This window comes from Bubalus bubalis, chromosome 3 (genome assembly GCF_019923935.1).
Source record: "Bubalus bubalis isolate 160015118507 breed Murrah chromosome 3, NDDB_SH_1, whole genome shotgun sequence".
NCBI lineage: Eukaryota > Metazoa > Chordata > Mammalia > Artiodactyla > Bovidae > Bubalus > Bubalus bubalis.
In genome coordinates, this window is record NC_059159.1 from 159,460,068 (window position 1) to 159,466,117 (window position 6,050).

Genomic DNA, 6,050 nt, shown 5'->3' on the forward strand with positions numbered 1-6,050 from the left:
CCTATAGTTTTCTGGTCCTTTTCGCTTCTCAGCTGTACACAGCTCTTTCCTGCTTCAAGGTTTCTGGGTGTGGCATTCTCATTTCCTAGAACCCTCTTCCCTATTCTTTGCAAACCAGACTTTCCACAAGAATGTCCCCATCTCAGAAAGTCCTTCTTTGGCCACTTTAATGGGTTGGATAGTGAGTGCAGCCCCCTGCCCCCAAACAAGATATGTTTATGTCCCAACATTATGTCCTAATATGCTTCCCAACTGGAAACTCTGAAGGTGGCCTTGGAAAACAGGTCTTTGCAGGTATAATTAAGTTCATCCTGAAAGGAGATAATCCTAGATTTAGGGTGAATGTTAAATCTAATGACCGGTGGTCTTATAAGAGGAGGAGAAAACACAGAGACACATAGGAAGAAGAAGGTACGAAGGTGATATGCAGATGGAGGCAGAGATCACAGTGAGAAGCCAAGCCAAGCAAGGCTGACAGCCACCAGAAGCAGGACAAAGCAAAGAAGGAGGCTCCTCCCCTGGAACCGTCAGAGGGAGCACAGGCCTGCTGACCCCTGGATTTCAGGCTTCTGGTCTCTATAACTGTGAGAAATAAATTTCTCTTGTTTAGTAGCCACCAACTGTGTGGTGATTTGTTATAGCAGCCCTGGGATCTAATTTAAGCAGCATCGCCACCCTTCACAGACACAGGAACACATACTCACTAGTCATTCCCTTTTAATCCTCTCATGTCGGTGATCAGTTTCCAAATAAACCATCATCTGCGATGACTTGTACGCTGTCCTTATTCCCCCTTCTTTAGGGCAGAGACCATGCCCATGTCATCCTTCTCACCTTCAGGCAGCTCCCAACACATTCCTAGGTACAGAGTTTGTTATTTAATCACTGAGTCGTGTCTGACTCTTTGCGACCCCATGGGCTGTAGCCCACCAGGCTCCTCTGTCCACAAGTCCAGGCAAGAATAGTGGAGTGGGTTGCCAGGCCCTTCTCCAAGGGCTCTTCCCAACCCAGGGATTGAACCTGGGTCTCCTGCACTGGCAGACGGATTCTTTACCACGGAGTCATCTGGAAAGTCCAGGTACCGAGTAAGTGCTCAAAAATACTTAAGAAATAAATGAGGTCTGAGTTTTCTAGCTTCACATCTCTGCCTCCACTCCACTCCAAAACACTCCTCACTGCCCTCCCACTTCTCAGCTCTTTGACACGTACAGCTCCTCCAGCCCAGAAGGCTGCCAGGTCCTTCTTTACCTGCTGTACTCCAGCTAGGTCTCCGAGGTGAAGTACAGAGCCTTCCAGGGTAAGAGAGAGGATGGGAGGCCTGATTTCTCGGCTCACTTCCCACAGTCTCCATGCTCTTTGGGAGGCCAGGGCCATGTCTTGTTCCGCCTGTGATCCAGCCCCCAGCACAAGGCTTAGCACAGAACATACACTTCATACAAGTGTGTTAACTCAATGAGTCCACAGAAAGGGGCTGTTATAGTCCATTTTTAAAAGCATATTTTATTTTTCAGATTTGCAGAAAAATTAAAAAGACAGTACAGAGTTTCCATACACCTTGCCCCCAGTTTTCTCTCTTATTAACATCTTATGTTAGTATGGCACTTTTGCTATAATTAATGAACCGATACTGATCTATTATTATTGGAGTTCAGATTTCCTTGTTTTATGCTTATTTTTTTCCTGTTGTTGTTATTCCAAGATCCTATCTAGGACATCACTTTATATTTAGTCATCGTGTCTCCTTGGGCTCCTCTTTTTTTCTTTTAAATGATTTAGTCTCAACTTGACATTTTAAAAACAGCTTTTTTTCAGTTTTACTGAGGTGTAATTGATATATATATATATACTACACATATATCACTGTATAAATTTAAAGCGTACAGAATTAAGTTCTGATTTACATATATAGTGAAATGATTGACTTCCCTGGTGGCTCAGATGGTAAAGCGTCTGTCTACAATGTGGGAGACCTGGGTTTGATCACAATGGGTTTAGATAACATCTCTCATCTCATATAGACATGATAAAGAGAAAAAAGCAACTTAACAATGTATAAATGTTACAAGAGACAAAGGTTTAATACCTCCATTCCTACTTTTCATCCTCTCCCCAAAACTTTGTCATACTTCAAATTATATCAATGACTAGTGTTTGAATCATTATAAGAATGTAAATATTATTCACTGTAGAACCCATTAGAATACTGTGATTATATGTTCCTATTTTTTAATTGAAGCATAATCGACTTGCAACACTGTGTTCGTTCCTGGTGTACAACACAGTGATTTTATACTTCAGTACATTGCAAAACGCTCACCACAGCAAGTCTAGCTACTGTTAAGTATGTCACTGCATAAAGTTATTATAATCTGATTGTCTATAATCTCCACTCTGTACATTTTATCCCTGTGACTCATTTATTTTGTAACTGGAAGGGTTCACCTCTTAATCTGCCCCCTCCTTTCACTCACCCCCTGCTTAGGTTCATCTTGCCTGCGACAGTCCCAGCTTCCTTTGTTTTTGATGACCTTGATGTTTTGAGGAGTACTGGGCAGGTATTTTACAGAATGCCTCCATATTGGACTTTAATATTTTTCTCATGATTAGACTGGGCTTATGAGTTTGTAACAGCATGATCTTACATATATAAAGTGCCACATCGTATCATTATATCATACTAAGCATTCATACTCTCAACATGATTTATCATTGTTGATGTTTACTTTGATCACCTTTACTGAGGTAGGATACACCAGGTTTCTCCATTGTAAAGTTATTCTTTTCCCCTCTTTCTATACTGTAGCCTGGAAGGAAATTTCTATCAGAAACTGTATTTCATTTTTAAGCTATAATTATATTTTAATAAGTAGTACCCTAAGTCACATGCACTGTTAATTAATTGTCACGACACTCTAAATGGGAAACTGAGAGTCAGGGAGTTTAAACTGTATTCCCAAGGTCATATAGTTAATAAGAAAGGAGATAAATTCAGTTTTATCTGAGTCCGCAGTCTGACATCCATGCCCTTTTTATACTGTTATCCTATAATACTAATCCACTAAATTTTTAACATGGTCTTATAAGTGTCCTGGGTCTTGTTCCAGTGAGAGTTAAATGGAAGCCTAGACTGGCAGAACAATAATTTACCATCTACACTGTCCTTGAAAGCAGATTAACATGCAGATCTAGTCTATGCACCAACATAAACCTCTTTATGTCCCCCAACCCCAACATCATGAGCAAGAGTCCCACACTCACATCAGCTCTGCTTGGGAAATCAGACTGCAGCTTTGGCAACCTAGCTCAGCTACATAACACATTCAAAGCTGAGAGGCGTGGGAGGGCAGAAAGTGCTTTAGGATTATTTTCAAGGGCACAGGGAAGGAATGCAGTATAACATCCCAAACTTCAAGTGACTTGAAGGCCCAGAGACAAAAAGTGACTCACCAAAGGCTACACAGGGAGATACTGACAGAGCTGGAATTAGAAATAATGTCTTCAGTTTAGCACAGGTCTGTTTTTCTTTGGGACAAGTGCTTCTCAGAAGATGTGAAGTCATGGCTGATCATTGTATGCACTTCACACACTTCATTGTTAGGAGCAGGCTCTGAGAAATGAGCTTCCCGTCATTGGTGCTCCATTGTCTTCATCTGATGCCATTTGGGGGGCAGTATTGGGACATATAACTAATCTCCTGTGAGCCTCATCTGCTCTTCATGAGAAAAATCCTTAGCCTTCTAGGTTAGCCAGGACCAACAGGGGAAGAAACCACACAACAGGATATATAGAAAGTTTGAAAGCACCAAATAAAAAGGCAGAGATTCAATGATCCAAAATTTGCTATCTGCCCTTTTAACAAGGAAAACATCCTGTTTCTCACTGAGGCTATTTCTAGAGCTTGGATGAGGACCAGTGAGACACAAACAGCCCTGCGGTCCATATGACCACAAACAGAAATCAGGTAACACACACTGGACATGCTTCCTTTTACAGGGTTCTGTGAGATTACAATATCAAGGACTACCATGACAAATTAAAGATATCAAAAACTGTTCAGAGTAGATAGTAGATTCTTTTCAAAGTATTTGTGTAATAACAATCTCCATAATGACAAACATTTCTGGAGAAATTTCTCTTCTATATCATCTCATGGGTATCCTCCAGTGAACTTGACATGACTGTCCCTATTTTACAGAGGAATAAACTAAAGCTTAGAGAAGTTAAATCTCTTGCCCAAGGCCATGAAGTTGAAGCTGGATTCAAGATTTCAACTATGATCTTTTGACAATTTGATGGTGATTCTCTTTGTTTCCTATACCTGTTTGTAACACACACCTGTTGATTCTATATAACCTAGGTATTTTAATTAGGTAACAACTGAAGAAATAGTTTTAGCAGATGGATGAGATATTCTAATTCCACAAATTGAAAACTAAAAAAGAGACCGAGGACCTGAAGGAGTGTAGGTGAATTCTTAGGGGAGCTTGTCGCCTTGCATGTGTGTTTAGTCACGTCCAGCTCTTTGCAACCCTATGGACTGCAGCCCACCAGACTCCTCTGTCCATAGGATTTTCCTGGCAAAAATACTGGAGTGTGTTGCCATTTACTCCTCTAGGGGATCTTCCTGACCCAGAGATCAAACCCACGGCTCCAGAGACTCCTGCATTAGCCGGCAGGTCTTTACCACTGAGCCACCTGGCAGGCCCAAAGTGTTAATACCACATTGTTGCTTTAGAGAAGGCCCAAAATGCCAGATACACCAGGGAACTGGCTGAGGAGGAAGAGAAGAATAAGGTATAAGAGAAGCTACCACAAGGATGAGGGGAGTTTTAAGATGGCAGATGGAGCAGGGAGAGGTCTCAGCTTTCCACCCCTACACCTCTTTGAAGTTTTCTCCGCCTCCCTCAGCAGACTTTATCTGTCTTCCCTCTGTGCTCTCTTCCCTACTTATTCTGGATAGCTCTTTGCCCCACAGCTCTTTTTTTTTGGTCAGATAGAGATTTTATTTTATTTTTATTTTTTTAATTGGACGATAATTGCTCTACAAAAATATGGAATGCTTCATGAATTTACATGTCATCCTGGTGCAGGGGCCACGTTAATCTTCTTTGTATCATTGTAATTTTAGTTTAAGTGCTGTTTTCACAGGGGTTTTCTGTCTCATTCTATGAGCTTCCCGAGGGCAGGTGTTGGTCTGATCCATTTCCACCAACCTAGCCCTGCCTTGAATGGCACAGTGGAGATATCTGACTAGTGCTCTTTAGATGAACAAATGAATAGTGAATGGATGACAATTAATGAGATGGATTGAAGTCTATCTTCTTGGGACTTTTATTTATTTGGTAAATCTCAGAGTTCTTTTCAAGTATAAATATAAATACTATGTAGAAAGAATCTCCAGAAATAACAATGATGTAGGAACACAACAGATCACTAGCTCAGTGGGTCTGAGAAGGTTGTTCAGTGGCTAAGTCATGTCTGACTCCTTGAGACCCCATGGACTGCAGCACACCAGGCTTCCCTGTCTTTCACCATTTCCCAAAGTTTGTTCCGGAGAAGGCAACGGCACCCCACTCCAGTACTCTTGCCTGGAAAATCCCATGGACGGAGGAGCCTGATGGGCCGCAGTCCATGGGGTCGCTAAGAGTCGGACACGACTGAGCAACTTCACTTTGACTTTTCCCTTTTATGCACTGGAGAAGGAAATGGCAACCCACTCCAGTGTTCTTGCCTGGAGAATCCCAGGGATGGGGGAGCCTGGTGGGTTGCCGTCTATGGGGTCGCACAGAGTCAGACACGACTGAACTGACTTAGCAGCAGCAGCAGCAAAGTTTGTTCAAACTCAAGTCCATTGAGTCAGTGATGCCATCCAACTATCCCATGCTCTACCGCTCCCTTATCCTCCTGCCCTCAATCTTTCCCAGTATCAGCGTCTTTTCCAATGAGTCGGCTCTTTGCATCAGGTGGCCAAGGTACTGGAGCTTCAGCATCAGTCCGTCCTTTAAATATTCAGGGTTGAGTGGGTAGAGAACTCTTTTTGATGATGGATC

General features: G+C 42.2%; 1 pseudogene; it reads right to left on the bottom strand.

The window, feature by feature from the left end:
- Window positions 1-5,045: 5,045 nt before the first annotated feature.
- On the bottom strand, window positions 5,046-5,146 carry LOC112584068 (annotated as a pseudogene).
- Window positions 5,147-6,050: the final 904 nt, after the last annotated feature.